General features: G+C 38.5%; 1 long non-coding RNA gene across 1 annotated transcript in view; it reads left to right on the forward strand.

Annotated features, from left to right (window-relative positions):
* The first annotated feature begins 6,230 nt into the window (after window positions 1-6,230).
* The window catches only part of LOC103478278 (uncharacterized), a 163,909-nt gene continuing 148,015 nt past the window's right edge, over window positions 6,231-22,124 (forward strand). Inside the window, exons 1-3 of the long non-coding RNA XR_535774.2 lie at window positions 6,231-6,866; window positions 7,389-7,481; window positions 16,769-16,905. This is a non-coding gene — a long non-coding RNA (uncharacterized LOC103478278). The remainder of the gene's footprint in view (window positions 6,867-7,388; window positions 7,482-16,768; window positions 16,906-22,124) is intronic.

The raw sequence follows: 22,124 nt of genomic DNA on the forward strand, positions 1-22,124 counted from the left end.
GTCCAACACAAAGATTGACTGCTTCTTAAATGGTACAGATGTGATGACCCTGATACTGCCATGGCCAGACAGTCCAGATGATATGAGACATCCTGTGATACCTGACCCATCCCTTCAAGTTCCTGTAAAAACTGGAAGTCAGATATACCATCTGTCCTCAGTTATTTGCTGGAAACAGGCACAACTTCTGACACCAGCAGCCTTTACACATATTTGATGTGTGGAGAGCTGGTATTTAAGGCAGAAGATGAGCAGGTATCACTGGAAAATATCAACTGTGGAGCTGACATGTGCAGCAATGGGTACATCTTCATCTATGAAAAGGCCACAGAAGGACAGGACGAGTACAGTGTTGGGGTCAAAGTGACAACTGATCAACAAGATAGTGGGTGGAACACGGGCCGTGTTCCACCCACTATCTTGTCAAGGAGTTGTGGCCAGTCCGGATGCTTGCAACAGCGCAGACTGGACTACTGAACAGCCAGAGGTGGGCGGCCGATTGGGCGCATGGAACCATAAAGATGCAGAGATGGAGGGTGGGTGCGGTGGCTGGAGGGCATGGAGCGACGGGCAGAGGATCATCAGCACCGGGAGACGCACAGGTAAGTGCTCAGGCACTGAGCAGCTCTTAGGGCTGTATAAATAAATCGATTCAGCGATATATATCGATATTTTCCGCCCTCGGAAAGTATCGATTTTTTATCCGCGAGTATCGATCCGTTAAACTATAGGGGTCCATAGCCTTATAGCTCTTTTTACATCTAGTTTGTTACGGCGTAGCAGCAAGACTCCGCCTCCCTCAGTCTCACTTTCAACGTGAGCTTAAAGTGCACATTATAAACTACACACCAGTTTTTAAATTGTGTTAATAGGCCAAGTATAACCGGAGTTATGCTAAAATTAGTAAACCATGTTTTTCCAAATGTCAGAGAAATGTCAAAAGCGACGCCATTCCCCGGCTTTTCCGATTATGTGAGGGGGAATGAGCTTCCAAACGTACGAAACTTAACATTAGATTCCTGTGTTTTTGGACACGTAAAATCTTCAATAAATAACGACGGGCTTTATTTTGTTGCTGAGAAACGAAGTAAAGTTGCGCAAGTAACCGTGAAAGAGGAGCGGAAAGGCGCGAACGGAGCAGCTGCAAAAGCAGTGAGATCGCGAAATTAATGGAAATTTCGACTGGTAGCATTCACTTCATAATTAGTTTTTAGCTTAGCGGTTTCTGTTCTGTATATAAAGGATTACCTGAAGAATGAACATGGGTTGATAACATCCGAAGCGGGCGCGCAGCGGCGCTGTGTTTTGAGCAGGAAGACGAAGAGGAAAAAAACCCAGCCGGAATCCGCGGCGCAGTGAGGATTTCCATGATAACAATGGCTGATCGATCATTCTTATTAGCAACAGACAAAGAGTATCAGAGACTGAGAGAACGATGAGATCCTGGCAGTCTGAGAGGCAGCTACTCAGAGATCCAAGCAGGGGAATAGCGGCGCTGCGTAGCTGCAGGGAGTCGATCACTACGGGGTGAGGCGGAGCCACTACTTTAGCAGCTAGTAGTAAACAGCTTACAGCCACGGCTAACTCCGGGAGCCAAGGTAGAAAAGCCTTTTTCCCCATAGTCCAAAAGACTGCATTTGTGGCTGCATTTTTACTCCAAAATGCAGCCACAGTGTCCAAAAGAAAAAAAACATAAGTGCAATCATTTGCATATTGAGAGTCTACAGAGGCTGATAATCTCCCCACTCTGCTCCTGGATTACCGTTTAAACTTTTGAGTTTTATGTCAAATCCACATGAATTAAATGACAGAAACTAATTCTCTCACTGCATCTTTGATTCATTTTGTCCAGCTGCAGACTGTTAGACTGTCCAATCAGAGTCAAGTATTGTGTAGTCAGTTTTCAGTTAACTAAATTCAAGTCTATGGAACACAAAATGTCACTAAAATCACTGTCCTTCTAAAATCTTTCAGAAAATCGTAAAAATGCACTGAAGCATATCGAATTGTATCGCTCAACAAATATCGTGATACATATCGTATCGTGATCAGAATATTGTATATCGTATCGTGAAATTATTGTATCACTACACCCCTAAATGAATGTATGTATAATATTTACTAGAGATGTGCCGATCAGGTTTTTTCCTGCCGATTCCGATCACCCATGAGGGCTGATCACCGATACAGATCACATAATTATTATTTTTTTTAATAATAAACACTACCGGTTACATGTGGAAAAAGGAATTCACCTTAATTTAGACAAAAACTTGTTTTTAATAACTTTTTCCAAGAAAAAAAACAAAAGAGGCATTGTGTAAATTGTACTGCTATCGGTAATACTATCTTTAACAGACTGAAAACATATGAAGGCTCTAAAGAGGCTAAATAATGCAAAGAGTCAAAATAAAACCTCTCAACTTTGCCAAAAAAATTAAAGGATAAAAAAACTTTAATTTTATACTTAAAATTAAAGTATAAAAGTAAAGCAACAATAAACAACTCAGGATTGTTTATTGTTCCATTGCAATAAACAATCCTGAGTTACTGAATGAAAACTTCCTGATAGCATGGCGGCTAGCTGATTACTGCTAGTTCTGAGTGGCTGTTTCTGACTGAGCGGAGTAATTATGCAGAACAGGGAGGAGATCGAGTACTTTTTCAGAGATTATCTGTCTCATGTTAGGACAGCGAAAGTTTTAATACGCATGTAAAATGTATTTTTTTTAAAGTTGGAGGCTGCAGCTTTAAACAGAGGTTCTGTGTGAGAGTCACTACCAGGTGGAGCGTAGCGTAGCAGCGGTTCAACAGCGAGAGCAGAACCAGCGTCTTACATCGCAGCTCGAAGACTTAAATAATTTTGCGGGTTATTTGTTTAGCTTTCTGACCGTCATGCTAATCCGGGTGAGTGTTTGTAGCTGTGCGCTGCTTTACCTGCCATCTGATCCTCCATATGTCTTTTTTACTGCAGTGAGCCTCGATGTAGCCAAACTCCGTCAAGTATGGCATTGTTTTTATGCCATATTAGATTCGTCGTGTTGATGCATTTTGACCTGCTTCACACCACGTGCTTCAATTTTCCGCCGCAACACGCAAACTTCCCCATTCACTCAGTGGGTTATAGTTATAGTTCTTCATCGCTTAGGATTTGTTGCTGTGCGTTTGCGCAGTGTGAAGGAAAGAGGACACCAGCTGCACATGCAGGTTGCGAAATGAGATGCAGGTGATCAGGTTGTGTGATCGGCAACAAGAGACCGTGATCGGCGATCACCGATCATACACTTTTTCAAGGAAATCGGCCGATTATGATCGGTGGCCGATCGATCATAATCGGTTGGCCATATATATATATATATATATATATCAGTGACGTGCGGTCAGGGGAGGCAGGTGAGGAAGAGCCTCACCTGTCATCATGGAAAATAATATATAATAATAAAATCCTTTATATTGCTATTTTCACCCTGTGGTTTGTACTATAAAGTACCTATTTTTTACTTAGCTTAACCAATTCTGATGATTTTTTCTCCAAAATCGCAGTATTGTGGCATTTTCCCATTCAAATGCTCAGAAGTGAAGCCGGTGAGGCACAATTTGCACAATGCCTGTTTTGTTTTTGTCTAAATTAAGGTGAATTTATGGTTCCTTTTTCCATATAATGTAACCGGAGGTGCTTATGATTAAAAATAATAATAATATGATCGGTCTCGGTGATCAGTACCGGTGATCGGAATTGGAATCGGCAGGAAAAAACCTGATTGGCATATCTCTAATATATAAATAAACCTTTCTATATATATTCCTTAATAAAAATATCTATCTATCTATCTATCTATCTATCTATCTATCTATCTATCTATCTATCTATCTATCTATCTATCTATCTATCTATCTATCTATCTATCTATCTATCTATCTATCTATCTATCTATCTATCTATCTATCTATCTATCTATCTATCTATCTATCTATCTATCTATATTCTATGTATATGTATATTTTCATAATGTGTAATGATTCTTTAATAATAATAGTAATAATAATAATAGATTAACAATCCAAACAGTAACACACCAAATGGTTAAAAATGTAATAAAAATAAATAAATAGCATGAATTAAGATTGTCATGAGGTCATGTGCAACATTGTACCTGACTATCTGTCATACCTCGTAAATCCAACATACCTTGTGGTAATGCGCATGAGCACATCGATCTTACGTTTCTTATAAATCCGTCATACCTGTAGAAGTTTCATTTTGTGTTTTTTATTTCTCAGAAGTTTACGGTGAATAAAAAAAATAAAATAAGAAAAATCTAGTTATTTCCACGCAGTGTCCAGAAAGAGATGTTGTTCTGCTTGTTGCCTAGCAGCTTCGGTCAGCATCCAGCGTTATGTGCTTTTTTAGGACATATTCTGTGCAGTTTTCTAAAGAGGTATCAAAATATTAAAAAGGTAGATTAGCTGTAGGGACAAAATATCCCGCGGGAGACCAAGTTTGTAGTCAAACAGTATCTGTAGTAATAGTGACGCTAAATGGGACTAAGGTCTTGTTTGCAGTATGGTAACGATATTGGAAACAGCACAAGTCATTTATGTTAATATGTTTGATTAACATAGCAGGTTAATTAAATAAAATTTACCGTAAACTTCTGAGAAATAAAACACACAAAATTGAACTTCTACAGGTATGACGGATTTATAAGAAATCTGCTGAGTAAGCAGTATGTGACGTAACATTGATGTGCGCATGCGCATTACCATAAGGTATGACAGACAGTCAGAACCATAGACAACAGAACATCTGAAATGTAACTACTGGAAAATCTCTAATTAACACTGTTTCAAGTAACCACAACTACAAATGCAGCCAGATGAAGGTTGGGTTAAAGCTCCATCTTATTTTAATATAAAAATATGATTTTAATTTCAATTAACTACTTAAGAATGGGATAAAACTGAATAAATCAATTGGTAAAGTTTATCTGTATAGCACATTGCAGCAATTCAAAGAACTTTACATAATAAACACAAAAATAAAGTAATAAAAACAACGTATGCTAGACAACTGAGAAGCCAGTGACCAACATTGATCATCTTGTATTGATCAAGATGATCAATAGACGTTGAATATGTTGGTCAATATTCCTTGTATTATGGTTCAAAGGCAACTCTGAACAGGTGTGTTGAATGTAGAAACACAGAAATCAGGATCAAGTCTCATAAAAGTTAACAAATTAGGTCAGTAGCATCAATGTCCTCACAGAAATGAGGAGTTTTCATTAAAACACACAGATGAAGTTAAACATTTCATCATCAGACTTGTTGAACCAGCGACGCTGCCCTTCTGTCTTCATGGCTCCACTGATGTCTCACTCATTATATTTAACATTACAATAATCTACGAAGAACCAGAACTTCAGGTTCCAGTTAGGGTTGCCACCTTTCGGAAATAAAAATAAGGGACGCGTCCGCTGCAGTGATGGACATTATTTTATGGCGGTGTTTTTTGTTTTAAAAAAGTTATCCATAGAGTAATCATTCATGCGTAGAGGTCGGTTAGAGTACCCCAAAATTGTACTCCTATCAGAGTACCCGGCCTAAAAAGTATTTGGTAAACTACTCAACTGATTATAACACCTGATTTAATATTCAAAATGTATCCTCAGACAGCCAAAAGTATAAAAATTATGTGAACATTCTGGTCAGTGTTTTTTGAAACAAACAAAAAAACAAAAACTGAGCAATATTTCATAATTATATATATGAAATGAGCCAAAGAGCCACATCTGTCTCCAGAGATCCAGGTTGAAGATCCCTGGCAGATGGAAAGTGTGATCCTATCTCTATACAGCAGCTAAAAGTGTAGCATTAGAATATTTAATTCATCGTTAAAGTAAAATTGTGAAGGTTAAAAAAATCCATCACTGAGTATTAACATAAGACATTTATTTAGTATAATTTCTTAGGTACCCCGTTGGCCCCCATCTAGAACCGCACCTGGGCTGCAGATCTGTGTCTGCATTAATAATGCATTAAATGACCACTGAGCACTGAATTCATAAAATATATCACCATTTCAAAATAAAGTATACAGAAAGCATTAACAAACCTTTTAAAGTAGGAAATATTGATGATTGTATGATTTGTTCTTTAAATGACCATTAGTATTATTTTGGCTGATATTATTAATAAGCAAATAATCAAACCAATATAGCCGACTTAAAGCACAATAAAAAACTTAATAATAAAATGTTCTACCATATAAGCCTCAGGAGATGATTGAGGGATGAAGAGATGCTGATTTCTGGTTCTTTAGGCTCTAACGCGTCTAGTTCCTCTCCTGATCCATTCTGTCTGGTAATCACACTGCGCCACGATGGACACATTTTTTAAAATTGTTTTTATTCATCCTCACAAACATTATTCCCACTCACGTATGTCTCTTTACGAGAGGTTTTGCTTCTGAGGACGGTGGAGTATCGGGTCAAAGACGTTTTAAAAAGACCCGGGTTGATGGCACCTTTCCGCGGCTGCGTAGTGACCGTTTCTAGGCAACCATGACAACAGCGTCGGTCCGTAGCCTCGGGTTCTTTAGCTTCCGCCACCTGTGTTTTATTTTGGTCATTATTGTTGCACTTAATGTTGATATGTGTGTGATAGGCGTGTCTATCGGACATTTATAGAAATACGGAACGAATCACGTCCTGTATCGGTTCAATGTTTAACAGTTAAATACGAGACAATTCCTATTTTACGGGACGGTGGCAACCCTACCTCTGGCTCATCTGCATTTGGGTCCAACTCTACCTCAGCACAATCATGGCACCCAAAGAAATGTAAAAACTTCATCCAGCAAACTGGTGATAACAATACACTTACCCATAATGATATATCCTCAAAAAGTTAGCTAGCTAGCTACCACGTGGTAGCTAGCTGGCTAGTGTGGTAGCTAGCAAGGGTATGTTAGCAGTGTGTCACAGAACACACCGAAGTTATCTGTATGTGACTTTTGCCTGACAGAACGTTTCCATAAAAAAAAAAATATGATTAACTTGTCCTGCAAAGAAAAAATGTAAGACATGTGGTCACTTTTTAAAATGAATTTAAGAGCCCTTAAATTAGACAGCTTGCTAGTTCCGTTATAAAAGCAACATGATTTTGTGTATTTTAATTTTCATTGTTTTCAATAGTTTTTCTTTTCTGAGGAGTATCTCTGACGTGCATGCCATTAAATCAGTGGCACACTTGTCTGGTTTATGTCAAGAGTGCAAATTCTATTGAGCTGTGCTGCTAAGTTTAATAAATATATCACACGAGTATCTTTTGTCCAGTTGATGACATTTCTGTTCACAAGTTTTTTTTTGTTGTTTTTTTTTGTTTAGTTTTTTTTGCATAATATGACCAGGTTGAACCACACTCCTTCCACATTTGGGTGCTGGAGACAGGAACCAGCCTCTCTGGAAGCAGTAATTCAGGTATGGATGCATTTTCTTCACGTTTTAACTTTTTCTATGGATTTTGAATTTTGTTTTTATCTGTTACACTACACTTAAACGCTGACATAACTATTCTTATGATCTTCACACTCAATAGTACTTTGCAAAAGATTTCATAACTTCAAACATATTTAGCTCCCTGAACTTCAGGGTGGGTCACAACAAGCTTTTCTCATATAAAGACTGAAACTGGGTGATTCTCTGAATTTGGTGCCTTTTTGGGTCTATGGTTGCTTAAAATATACAAATATACCACAAAAAAAATTGTGTTTTTGAATACTGCATCTATTGAAGGACTCTTTGAACCTCCAAGAAAATATGTCTCCCCACCTTATGCATGAAATCCCAAACATTAATATGAATTTCTTTGTTGCTGAGGTTGCTTCAAATTCAACCCTGTAACGGAACAATTTCATTCCTCTGAGTATAACTCCAAAACATAATTAAACAAATTCTTCCAGTTCCTTTGAGATCACCTGTCCCTTGATTAAAATAACTAATTGTAAGTATATTTTATTTGTTTCTGAATCATAATAATTAGACAGATAAGTGGCAATTTGATGTAAAAGTGCTTTTTATAAATCATGAACATACACTTAAAAATAAAAATAAAATCAGGGTTTTTTATCTTTAAACTTTGCATACAGTCTAACATTTATTAGTTTAATATTTGCTGTTATTATAAAAAAAATTGCAGCAATGTATTGTGGTTGAGCCCATTGTAAAAGTTGACCAGACTGTAACGGGGTTGAACACTCTGGCTGGCTTAACAACAGTCCAACGTTCAACCCCGTGACAAAAACACTGGTTTTGTCACGGGGTTGAAGATTTTTGCTAAAAGTTGCCATAAGTTCACATCAGCTAGGGTATGGAGCAACATTATGATATGATGAAAACAAGAAATTAATATGTTTCGGAAACCATTCTTTACTTTTTCCCAAACGACAATAAATATAATTTACGTGCATAACAGGGTTGAAAGGTTGATCTTGACGATGACGATATTTGGGTAAAAAATAACCAAATATAGGTAAAAAACTTTCCTAACACTTAAATCTCTTTACACTATGAGCAGGAAAAGACTTCAGTGATGTCACTTCCAGGGTGCAGAGGAAATTGGACTGATCCATTATTTATAAAAAGGAGAAATTAGTATGCTGTTATGGGGTTGAACAAAACTTGAGGGACAGGATTAAAAAGTGCTATTTTATATATAATTCATGTATTTTTCTCACATTTCTTTTATTTAGGTTAAAGTAGACCTGAAATGTTTATAATGGTACAAATAGCTTGCAGTTATTGGCTATTTTTATTTGTTTTATATTCATTGAAAAATGAACATTGGTCAGTGGGGACATGATCATTTTTCTGACCTCTACACTTAACAACCCATACAATTTTTCAAAACATGATTTTTGAAATATATTTGCATGTTACATTACCAAGACACATGGGTATTTCTATTTCTTGATTTTCTCAAAAAATTTTGTTTGCATTATATGAAAATCTTTGAGATAAACCCGTGGGACACAAAAGGCACCGAATTTGGAGAATCACCCAACTGCTGTGGACTGTGGATTGTGAACATTCATCTCAGTCTTGTCAGATTTTCACCTGGATTTAAGCCTGTACTTTAACCGGGCTGTAAAGTTTTGTTCCAAATCATTTCACAGTTTCTCTGGCTGGATGTTTAAGGCTGTGTCAAGTCCTTTACATCTAACATTTTCTTTTACACTTGCTTTATATTCACCTCCCCATTAACTTTGAATGCTTTCCCTGCACCAGCCGTATGGGATGAGCCACCACCGTGTTTTATGTTGAGAATTAACGTGCAAAACGAAGAATTTTCTTCCGCCTGAGCTGTGAATCTCTGCAGCTCACCCAGAGCTAGCTGCTTCTCATAACAATCTCTTTGCCCAGCCTCATTTTGGTCAGTTTGCAGTTGTGGCAGACTCTTTCCACTTGCCCATAACTTTCTTCCAGGCTGCTATGTTCTTTACGATGTGATTTATTCACTAAAGATTAAATGACAAACAGGTGGATTCTATTAACTAATCACTTAACTTCTGATAAGTGATTAGTCGGCTTTATTTTGGGGCCTCACAGTAATGAGTACATTTAATGTCTTCTCCCACTTTGCAGGATCTATTTTGTGTAATCCTAGTTAAGTGGAATGAATACAAATGTATTTCACATTTTCAGATTTATTTTTTATATATACAAATTTAAAAACGGTACCACCCAATTCAGATATACTTTATGTTGCTTTATCACATAAAATTCTAAAAGAAAGTGAATTGATGTGTGTGGTTGTAGCATAACCCAAAGTGAAAAGGTTCAAGTTATGTGAATACTTTGGTGAGACGCAGTACATCAAGTAGGATTGGAAACCTTCAGCATTTTAACAAGTACAAAATAAAAGCCTACACAAAAATGTGTGCTAAACTTTTACTTCATGATACATCTTCAAATTTAAATACATTTTAAATAATCCCCCTTCAATAAGCAAGTGATTACATTCTACTTTGATTACATTCTATTTTTTCCAGTCATTGTTTTGTTATTTCACTCTGTGTAATGCGAAACAAAATGAAGGGCAGATCTATAGGACATTGGTCCTTAATGAGGCCTGTTTAGGCTTTAAAAAAAAAAAAACATTAAGATGAGGTCCTTATCAGACGTCGTCTTCCCTGGGGATTGTCACCCTTTCCAGAACACGTTTCCACGTAAGAGATTTCCCTGACACAAAGGCATCTCTCATCTATCTGCAAAGCTTCTTGAAGTGTTTATCCACCAGAACTGACAGAGAGCTGACTTTAATTAGCACCATCTCCCTTTTCTTTTACCCCCACCCACCACCGCCGCCGCTGCTGCTCTCCACTCCTCTTCGTTAGATTGCGTAACTTCGAACTGAGTAGTGTGTTAGGCTTTATTCACTGATGTTTTTGAAGGACCGGTTCACAGAGAGAAGGCGAGCGAGTTGGCTGCTCTCCTCATTTATGGCATGTAATTAAAACTAAATGACAATTCCACTCTGCTATTTAATTAACCACTTTAGATAAATGCAAACACACATACAGTACAGAGCAGGAAGGCACATACACATCACTCACAGAGGCACAAATGAGTAATTCCACTCGGATACCAACCAAATTTACAAGGCACGCACACACACTCTCAACCCATTGCACCAAGGCAGGTCACACCCCCACAAGTCTTATTAAAACCCATAATATTTCAATCTGGGGCTTTACTGACTTGGATAATGTTTAAAAAAGGAAAGCCGCCCCTCCCAAGACTCCTTTCTTTTTTTTTCCTAGCGGGGGAGTGTCAGTCAAGTTGACACCCTGTAAATACTCTTTCAAGCTCCCCGTTTCAGCTATCCCCCCTCCGTCCAATCATTTGTGAGTTTTTTTCTCAGTGTTAATGATGAAGGGTTTAATTCATCATAACAGTATTCGCACAACCTCTAATTAGCGGCAACACTCGTACAACAATGCCAGCGTTATCTCCTCATGCAAATGAGCTCTCAGTGTGTTGCGTTTGCTAATTTTATGAAACGGTAGGGCGATAACTACGCAGGCTGTGCTAATCTTCCCTGCGTTTAACCCTGGTTTTTCTTTTTAATCCGCCATCCATAGCAAACACACAACAAACAACAATAATCCTATTATCGGCTTGATGATTCTTCTTCTTATTGCTTTTTCTTTTTTTATTCTCTAATTTAATCTCAATTATGGAGTGAAAAAACATTGATAAGCACTTTCTGTGTACATTCCGATTTTTGCTTAAGATGAGCTTACTGAGTTCATCAGTGAAATTCCCATGGTAATTCCAGCCAAACAGTTTTGTTTCTATGAAAAATGAGTGATTAAGCACTTGTACTGCTGCAGAGTTTGGAATGTGAATGATGAAATTCAATTAGTATCAGACTCTGGGAAGCAGCAGCTTGGAAGTTGCCACATTTAGTTACAATACGATGGAAAAATAACTTTTTTGTATTTTCATGGGATTTTAAGTGAGGAAAAACGAGAAGTGCAAAGTTCTGAAGTGAAAGGAACATTATATACTTTTTACCTATGAAAAATGGCATGCATTTTGATACCCTTTCATAAAATGCAGTGCAATCAACTTTTTTATTCAAGTTTGGTAAATCATCAAACGTCTGAATTTTTAGGGGTTTTTGTGGCTTTTGCTTTCTTTTTTCTTTTTGTAAAAACCTAGGACAGAATTTGGACAATGTCTGCAAAATACTTTGATAATATCAGGGGTGAAAGTAGTTTTAAATTCTTGGGGGTACTATGACAAAAAAAAAAAAAAGATATATATATATATATATATATCTTTGTGTGCTTTGGAGTTTCTGTGCTGATGAATTTTTTTGCGAAGCGTTAAAAGCTGGTAGCTCTTGAATTGCTACAAAATAAAGCTGTATTTCCTTCAGCCCACTGGCTGCAATGTTGACACCTTGAGATGCTATGAGACCTAAATTCTGAAAATCATGGCATGGAGGGCATCCCAGTTTTCCATGTCTGGCATTTAACCATTCGTTTTAGCTTTTAAACTGGTTCTATTGATCCTGTGTCCAGACAGGGATAATCGGTAGCCCAGCATCATGACCTGTTTGTTCTGAAGATCCTGCAGCTTCCACTTCTCTTCCTAACATGGCGCCTCCTCACCCTGACTCTCACACTGATAGGAGGAACCACAGAGCTCTGTTAGGGTAAAGATCATTTTCTGAAGATGGGATATTTTTCCTCCAACAAGTTCCAGAGGAATCACCTCAAACCAGATGTTGAACTGGATTTTATTTCAATGTCATTTGTGAATGTTGGCTTCTCATTTTCAAAAGTGGAGCTATAAAGGTTGAAAAAGGTTATTATTTTGGAGAAAATCTCATCAACATCAATATTTCCACTAAATAAGAGACAAAACAAAATTGTTTGATAAAGGAAAAGCCTCTCAGACGCTGAGCCCGACAGCACCAAACTATTTTTTTATATCAGACAATTAATTTAATTTCACATAATTATTGCGGTAGAAGCCATTTATTCGTTAAATACTTAATGAAACGTATTTACCGTGTTTGATGTTTGTTGTAAATGACGTATACTGAAAGAACGAGGTAATCAGTCCAAGTTTGCCGTTTATTGAGCGTTCAGAAACTACAGCGGCTGTGATGCGCCAATGCAAAAGTAAAAAAAGGTAAAACAACCTGAACAGGTGATCAACTCTAAACCACTTGCACCTTTTTACTCTCCGTCTCTGTCATTTAAGCACACCCGTTGCCATGGCAACTTCCTGCGCTCCACAAGCCGACCCGAGATTATGTTAAAAACATAACAACCAGTCCGTTACAATATTAGGTTTGCAGACTTGATATTTATTATGTGATTATAAGCGCTCCCCCGAACACAGCGGTAGTTGATTAGTTCATTTTAAACTCCTGCTCTGCTCGTTATTTTGATAATGGAACCGAAACGCACAGAATTGCGCAACACCTTGTTGAAACAATAATCACTGAAGTTATTATTGTTGTTGGGTCATTAATTTGAGCACGTTATATTTTTGTTGTTGTTGTTCTTTAATAAAATTACGAACGTTTTGATAAGGAGCCAGAGGAGGACGTGCTGATCTCAGCGTCCTGGCGGCGTTCAGTTTTCTCCTAATGTCGAGATCGATTCAAAACCTTCTGCGATCGACATATTGCACCCCTGCTCTAGCAAAGCACGAACAGTTCAGAAACAATATGAAATGAGAAAAAAAAGCTATTAACTGATTAAGTCGTGTTTTAAATTGTTCTTGAAAAACTAATCAGTCACGGCTGATTAGTGGGTGAACTCACGACTGCACTGTGAATCCATTGATTTTTTTTTACAGCAGACAGCCGCTCCTCTCTTGAGGGTACTGCATACCCCCGCTAAATCTTTTAGGGGTACGCAGTACCCTGCTGTTCCCCCTTACTTTCACCCCTGGATAATATATTGACATCATACACAGAAATAATAGAAAAACCAAACAGATTTATGTATGTCTTTTCCTTCATAAAACAAAATTTTTTCTGAGGTAGAATTAGGAAACTACATTATCCAAAAATAGCATAAAACGTTCAGAGAGAATCTGAAACTAAAGTATCGTTCTCACCATACTAGTGTCGATCTGAGATTGATGCCGATTTGGTATCGATATTATTGATATCGTGGATCAATCTGTCCACTTCTGTTAACCAGACAGAAGTCACACATGCCAAGGGAGAAAATGTGAACTTCATCTACCAGGCCAGGATTGAAACCCTGGAGCTCCTTACTTGCGAGGCAGCACCAGGCAACCATCACAGGGTTGGGCTTAAAATTATATTTCTAAGCAATGAACATCTCATGGAGCACAGTGAAAACCATCAACTCAACAACAATAAAACCAAGAAGCCGCGGCTGTCCATCTACTGGTTGGACAATGAGAACGTTACTCAAAAATGCATCCAAGAGGCCCTGATGACTCTGGAGGAGCTCCCATCTACTGACAGAGCATCTATTAGTCATACAAAGCTGGTCTTTGTAGACACTTGACAACAATGCCATTGTTAAAAGAGAGACTCAACAAGTAATGTTTGCAGTTTGACTGAAGCCTTGCAGTAAACTGGCATCGGACATGACCTGATAAGAGCATCTCTACCGAGAAAGATTGTGGAAAAGAAAGATTGTTTTCTTTAGCAGAGACGGGGAAGAATGTTTTGGGTGATGAGATGGATGCAGGTAAACACTGGAGTACCTTGAGATGAAGCAGGGAGTTTCAAGCCTAGTCAGGAAAATGATCCTGAAAACACAACCAAAGCTGAGGGTGTGCTTAGATCAGTGGTTCTTAACCTGGGTTCGATCGAACCCCACAGTTCGATTGAACTGGTTAAATCTGTTGGTTTAACAGGTTAAACCAACAGATGAGTTGGTTTCAGGGAGCCTCTGCCGCGGAGATAAAGACACACTTGTGTAAAGTCGTGATGACGCGCCCCGCTTTGCCATCACTTGCTGCAAAGGATCACGTTAAATTGCTTAGCCAATCAGTGCTGCGGAGGAACACTGAAGGAGCTCAACTCTCAGCATGGATTTGAACTTGTGTCTTTTATTACTTCAGCAAAGCTCACCGTTTTTACCAAATTCTGTAGCTTTCGGTGTACTTCTAAATCTGCTCCTTAGTCGCATCTTTTCGGGGTTGGTACTGCCTCTAGTGGCATGAGGGTGGTAACACAACTAATATAATTACATTACTAAATCAGAATACCGCAAAGTCTTATTTATTATTAATTTTTCATTCTCTTAAGAATGTAGAGCTAATTAAATGACCTAAGCAAGACCTTAAAGTGGTTCCAGTTTCTCTCGATGGCCAACCTGTTGAAACTGTGACAAATTTTAAATACCTTGGGTCATTCCTGGACAGTCAGCTCAATTGTGCTGAAAACACTGATTATATTTTGAAGAACTGTTCTGAGACTCTACCTTTTAAGAAGACTTGGTGATCATGGGGTGACCCAACTAGACTCTAGTTGGGTCACCTCTATGTCTTGAATTTGGGGGAAAATAATCATATTTTATTTATCACAACAGAAGGGTTCAGTGAATGCGCACATGAAACTGGTGGGTTTGGTACCTCAAAAAAGGTACCGAATCCACAAGGGTTCAGTACCTTTTTCATCAATGGATGTCGATCTAAGGACATCCATTGATCCTTAGATCAATGGATGTCAATATGTTGGAAAACAACAAATCAATAATCATTTATCGACTGATACGAAACGCTTATATCGCGATATGTTTTTCAGCCGTATCGTCCAACCCCACTTATTTACTTCCTCTTGTTGGTCTAACACATAAAGTCCCAATAAATTACATTAAATTTTCAGTTTATACATGACAAAGAGTGAAAAAGTTTAGGGGAGGATTCATGCTTTTGCCGTGCCCAGAATAAAACATTCACATTGATCTAAACTTTTCAAGTATTTTAAAAAATCACATTCATTATATACGGTCCGCGCCGGGCGCTCTGCTGCCAACGTGCTGTTTGTATTTATGTGGATGCAGAGTGTGCATGTTGTGGTGGGTGGTAGGGGTCTAGCTTGTTATGACCCCGAGTTCAGTAACCTTGTCTGTATTGACAGCTCCTGCTATTTGGGGCCATAACTGTGAGGGATCCCTGTGGTTAGATTAGTGAGAGATGAATGCTCTTTGCCTGTGTGGGAACATGAGAGGCGGTCTGTTTGAATACTATGTCTGTTGCTCATTACCCACTTTACCTGTTGTCTCTATGGGGGCTGAGGGGGACTTTAGTTACCGTCTCATTTCCCTCAGTGTCACGGGAACAGAAGAAAAGGCGTCTCCTCTCCAATTTAGACATTTTTCAATCAGATTAATTCACCGTGTAATGCCTTTAGTTCATTGTTTATGGTAGTTTCATAATTTCCAGAGTGCATACGTGGCTGTGTGGACAGAAAACACCTTCACACTGTCACAGGATACGTAGACGTGGTCCACAATATCTCAGATTTTGCAAAACTGAAAGTTTTCTGCTGTGTTTGCACCTCACATCCAAACACAAGTTTTGGAGACACAAACTGAAGTTTTTAAACACTTTTTTTTATTGGTTGTGATTCAATTCACTTTATGCACATTGTAGAACTTTATAGGATAGAAAGTTGAACAACATCTGAGCCCATATTGTGTGTGTGTGGATCTATTACCGAGTCTGTTAAACATGAACTTCATTTGAATTTTGATCCAGTTCATGTCAATGTTGCTACAACCTGCAGGCATCCAAAAGGTTGAACAGCATTTTTGATTCAAATCCCAGTCATAACTTTTCTTGCATAAACGGATGTAACAAAACATTCAACTCAAAAAGACGGGACAATACGAGGTTTTGGATTCTTGAGTGGCACAACATTACAGCAAGACTTTTGAGAAACACTGAAAATGTTCAATATTCTTCAACCATTGTTGTCCAACTGGAAATTATCAAGCTCACTTCAATTCACCATGAGATTAATTCATTGAATGTTTATTATGTACATACCACCCATTTTTGTAAATTCTTACAGAACCAGACCGTGTGATGTGAGAAAATTCTTCCCACTTTAAGCTACCAACATGACAAGACCTCTTTACTTTTACCCTGAATTTCTGTAAAACCTCATTATACAGCGGCGTAAAACATCTTGTTTCAATGTGCAGACCATCGGTTGGCAGTATTTTTGTCGCATGACCGTTTGCTCCTGCCAGGTCGTGTTTTCCAGGCTGGGTCAGACCAGACAGCTGCGGGCTTTCGGCTGCCGGCGACGACTGAATGCAGCTAAAGAGGCAGGCGAGGGAAGGAGGGGATCATCAGACCGGACGTCTAATGGGCAGAGCATGTGTTGGTACGGCTTCTGACGACATCTTCCTTCCTCCTTCTGAGCCCACCAGCCATTTTCCTTAAACATGTAATGACTCCTCATAATTAGCATAATGTGCCAACTTGTCTGCTGCTTTAAGCTGTCACAGGGTATTTGTCTGAGCTCAGCCAATTACAGCCACAATGAGAGGGTGGGGGTCTTCAAGTGAGGGCAAATAGAGGCTCACATGATTGGCCACATCCCACTCGCTGTTAGTCCAAATCCAACTATAATGCATTGTTAATAACATTAAACTTGACAATGGGTTGTAAATCAGCTGAAGGGGAAGCTTTACTTCTTGCACTGGCTGCGCTTGTTCAGTGGATTCAGAGCTTTAGCTGTAACACGGAAGCGGCTACGTTGAATAGATTGAAAAATCTGAATGTTTTTTAAGTCAAAGCAACCGATGTATTTGATTTAAAGATTTACAATAAAATTTATAATATAGTATGCTATGACAGTGGCAATATCTTAAGTTTTTGGGTTGACATCTTTGACATTATTTTATGTCAGATACAATAGATTCTTTGTTAGACTATGTATGACTCCATCCATTGTTATAGTTGCGTTTTATTCAATCTAAAACACTCAAATAGCCTCAAAACAATATTAGTTATCAATCAACATTCCCACTGCAAATCAAATGAATAAATTTAAATAAAGTCAAATAAAAATTATTCACAATGTTAGACAAATCGAAAAGTTGTAGGCTGAGGCCATTCAGCGTATTCGTGCCAACCCTTATGTGTTCGTTACGAATAAACCATTTCTACTTCTCATAGCTTTAGTATAAGAAATGCTAATGGATAACAGAAGCAACATGAGAAAAAACAAAACAATCAAGAAGAAAGATTGAAAAGTAAATCGATTTCCATCATGAAAGTTTCAGATTTCAAATGTTCAAGTCCCTTTATAGCTTTTAATCATTTGAATTCCCTTTTAAAATGTGCTAATTTAATAGATGCACATACTTTTTAATGTGGTATTTATGCTTTGTTGCTTCATGTTGAATTTATTTGATTTCTCTTCAAGATGGGAATGACAAGAGCTTGGAATTCTTTGAAGGTGAATGTACATTTATTTACATACATCAGAAAACTGCCACTACAAAAAACTGCCACTGTAATTTCTTCTCTCTTCACATACAGCGAGAATGGCAAAAATATGCATGTCTATCCAAAGCTCACTGATGGAGAACTGCAGCTAGGATTGGCATCCTGGAGGTCACCAAGTCTCCATAGCAACAGTTTATTCTAAAGATTTTGTACACATCTTTACCAGATGTGCAAATATTTGTGGGGGGTCGCTATAAATATCCATCTGCTAGGTTTGCTCCCTGTCACTTAGCTCTATAAAACCAGAAAACATGTGGCCTGAAATAGTTTATTTGGAGAATCTCTCCAGTGTCTGTGAGAAGTTTTATCCACTCCCAGAGTTCAGGTGGCAGATTTCTGAACCACTTCTGAATTCACTGCAGCTTATTCCAGCTAGTCTATGAAACAGAAGTTCATGATCTACAGACATGAATGTCTCAGACAAGTGATTCTTAATACAATGCATAGCTCCGTTTCCTTTCTAGTCATTTCAGTATAAGTTCTATCGCTGCAAATCTTTTCTTCTCTGGCCTGGAGAGAAAGTATCCAAGGTTACGTAAACTGATGTCTAGACAGAAGTCGAACTGTAATTGACATGAAAATGTCCCTTTTGTAAAAATACGAGGGGTCAACATTTGAAAAGAAAGCTGATTTACAGAGATTGATGCTGTACTGAGACCATAATCTCATATAACAGTCAGTCAGTGTTTTGTAAAAGCATTCATATGCACACTCCTTTAACTTTTCTGCATTTTATCAAAAGAGAAGCACAAATTTTTATATATTTCACAATAATTACATAAAGTATTACATAAAGTAATGGATAGTTGTGGTTTTTAACAGTTTTCATAAAAGTTGATGACAAAATCCAAGCAACTGCCCACTACTTGCTCATCCAAGACATTTTTAAAATGTTCTAAGTGATATAGTCTGCCAGCAGAACTATACTTTTTAAAATCAAATCAAAGAAATTATTGACTCAAAACGAGCTCTTCTGCCTTGCTGAAAAGTTATTTGTAAGTTAGTCTTGCCTTGTTTCAAGTGTATATTTGCACTTGAAACAAGGCAAACGTTTGCTAAGGTTTTGTGTTTTTTCAGTGCATCAGTTGGTGGTTGTAAACAAGGCAAAAAGCACCCCCTTAGCTCAGGGGGTGCGAATACTTTTGCAAGGTTTCTGCATTGTACAAAACGAAAAGCACACAAAGACATATCTGACAAAAACAATAATAAAAAACATTGTTCTTCAAAATCCAACATCAAACAAAGTCCTCTGCCTTTATCTGTACATCTAAGAATGTGTTATGTAACCGTCGGCCTTCAGAGGTTTATGTAACCGCGGTTAAAATCTGATTAATCCGATCGCTGCGGTGTGTTCCATACTGCCTTGTTTATACGGAGAGACAGCCTGTCCAAATGGCAGAATAAACTCACAACCAACTCGTCAGACGCAGAGGATGCCGCATTCATCCGGCCCGTTTTAATCCATCACCGTACGATTCCCCGCTCCCCCCCCACCCTTCTATACGTCCACGTCCCGGCAGCAGCGTTGTATATAATGTATCTGAACAGAAAAGAAATGGAGGTGACAGAGTCAGTAGTTACTATGATCAAATATCATAGCTGGAGGCTAACTGGGCATCAGGGCCCACTGACAGACACAATCCGCTGGGAGCGAAGGGGTAGAGAGAGAGAGGATATCTGTAGCATAAGGTAAAGGATGGCCGTGTGTCGATATAAATCAACTTTGCTGAGGCTAATCTCTCAGGGTCTCTGGGAGGATAAATACTTTGCTTATAGATCCAACACGCCTCAGTCCCCGCCACTCATTGGGCACGCTCGGTAGGCACAAGGCCTCCGTGGGCATGGCGCTGCCTCGCTCCCTTAAATCATTCCTCGTTCTAATTCCCATCCTTTTTCACTCTTTCTCTTTGACGCGGTGCGGCTGAGCGGCTCTCTGGCTTGGTGACTGAAAGAGGGATGAGGGAGATCTTACCCTCGTTTTTCTTTATTTCCTCAATGCCTCCCGTCGGCGGAGAAAGCCACGCGGCCCCTGCGAGGCCCTTTAATCTCACAGTTTGCGCAAAGGTCTCGCGGCGTTTATCACCAAAAACGGAGGCGATCTTGACGACGAAAACGAGTTTATTCTCCTTAAGTGAAACGGATTGAGAGGACTTGATCAAACTGATGGCTTGTGCAGGGTAGAAATTGTTCGGCTTCATCTGTTTTCTCCCCCAAGGGGGAAATATTTGACGTCTTGTTCTGTAGAAACATTACATGCAGTTAACGGCTTATCACTGATTACTCTTGTTCATCAAGTTTATTTGTATCGCAACATGGCAATTCGAAGTATTTTACATGATAAAGGCATAACACAATAAAATAAAATAGACAACATATATCACATTGCAGCTGGAAAAATAAAGTGAAGTAATGAAAAGTTGTGATCCAAACTAACAACGTTCTAGTTATAAATTAAAGGCAAGACTAAACAAATGATTCTTTAGCCTTGATGAAAATGAACTTGGTGTTTTGGCGGTTTTGCCGTTTTCTGGAAGTTTGTTCCAGATTAGTGGAACATAAAAACCGAATCATGCTTCTCAATGTTTGGTCCTGATTCTTGAGACACAGAGCAGACCAGAGCCAGAAGACTTTGAGTGTCTGCAAGGTTAAGACAACACAACTTTAATGTATTTGGTGCTAAGCTGTTCAGTGATTGTTGACTAACATAATCATTTTAAAGTCTGTTCTCTGTGCTACAGGGAGTCGGTGTAAAGACGTTTGAACTGCTCCACCTTCCTGGTTTTAGTGAAATGGATGAGTTTCTCACAGGGACATTATCCTTTAATCCTGGAAGTGTTCTTCAGGTGAAAGAAGCCCGACTGTCTTTATTTAGGACTAATCTGTATTACTTGATCCTGAAGGATGAAGCTAACTGCTAGCCTGGTCATAATCATGATCATAGTATCATGATTATGATACATGCAGTTAACGGCTTGCATCATAATCATGATACAAGCCATTGTATCATGATTACAACAAAATCTGTTGTGGTTCTGATACAATACAGAACCACAACAGATATTATGATTATGATACTATGATCAAAGCTGTTTCGTAACATTCCTGCTATAAAAATGTATTCTCATTGGATGTGTCGGAGAGGCCAGCGCCGTTCTGCCCCTTCCCCACATGTTGCTGCTCACTGCCTGTCTGCTGGATGAAAAACCTTGACAAAAAAAAGGCTACTACACTTTTCCCTCACTCATGAGAATATTAAGTCAGTTTGGAAATATTTACACTGATGAGGACACACAGTGATATCAACTTTGAAAGTTTGTCACCATATGTAGTGAATGTTCAGTCCTTTTGGATGACGTTTTAAAAGTGAAAGCAGCACACGTAGCTCATTTTTGACTCTAATCTCAGGAACGTCGCAGTAGTTTATGCAGTTTATTTCATCAACCTTTAGACTTTTTAAATGAGCATTTATTTACACAATTTACATGATAAATGGAAGCTGGTGGTAACGGGTAAAATAATTGGGCGAATTACTTGATAGAAAAGAAAGGCAGCATAAAAATATATAAAAATATTATTCTTCTGGTTTCTGCACATGCTTATTTTTAAGTCCGTTAGACTTGAAACATGTTTCTTTCTCAGTAGGTGTTTCACACAGGAAGATAATTGGTGGTGCACCACCTCCAACCTTCACTTACTGTGAAATATTTTCAACTTCTGTGGAAATACAGAACCACAACAGTTCGAGGGATTATGAAACGGCGGTGGCATTAGATTCTTTGATCTTTTTTCATTTTTTAGATGCTTCAAGTTACTTCAAGACTTGAAGCTGGTTCCCGCTCTTCTCAGACTAACATTCAGCTACTGCCTTTGTGGTACAAATTAATCTGAGGTTATACTAAATGAAGACACTGAGAGAGTTAGTCACTGCTGCTTGTCTGTAACCTCTTAATTGAGCCTTACTTAAAAAAAAAAAAACACTTAACTGCTCCTTTAACTTTTCCTGCTCACGATTGGCACAGCGGAAATAAAAAGTCGCCTCGCCTCCTTGTGTCTGCAGTGACAGGGAGCATTTTCTCATATCCACCACGG

This window comes from Poecilia reticulata, chromosome 16 (assembly GCF_904066995.2).
Source record: "Poecilia reticulata chromosome 16, P_reticulata-male-v2, whole genome shotgun sequence".
Lineage (NCBI taxonomy): Eukaryota > Metazoa > Chordata > Actinopteri > Cyprinodontiformes > Poeciliidae > Poecilia > Poecilia reticulata.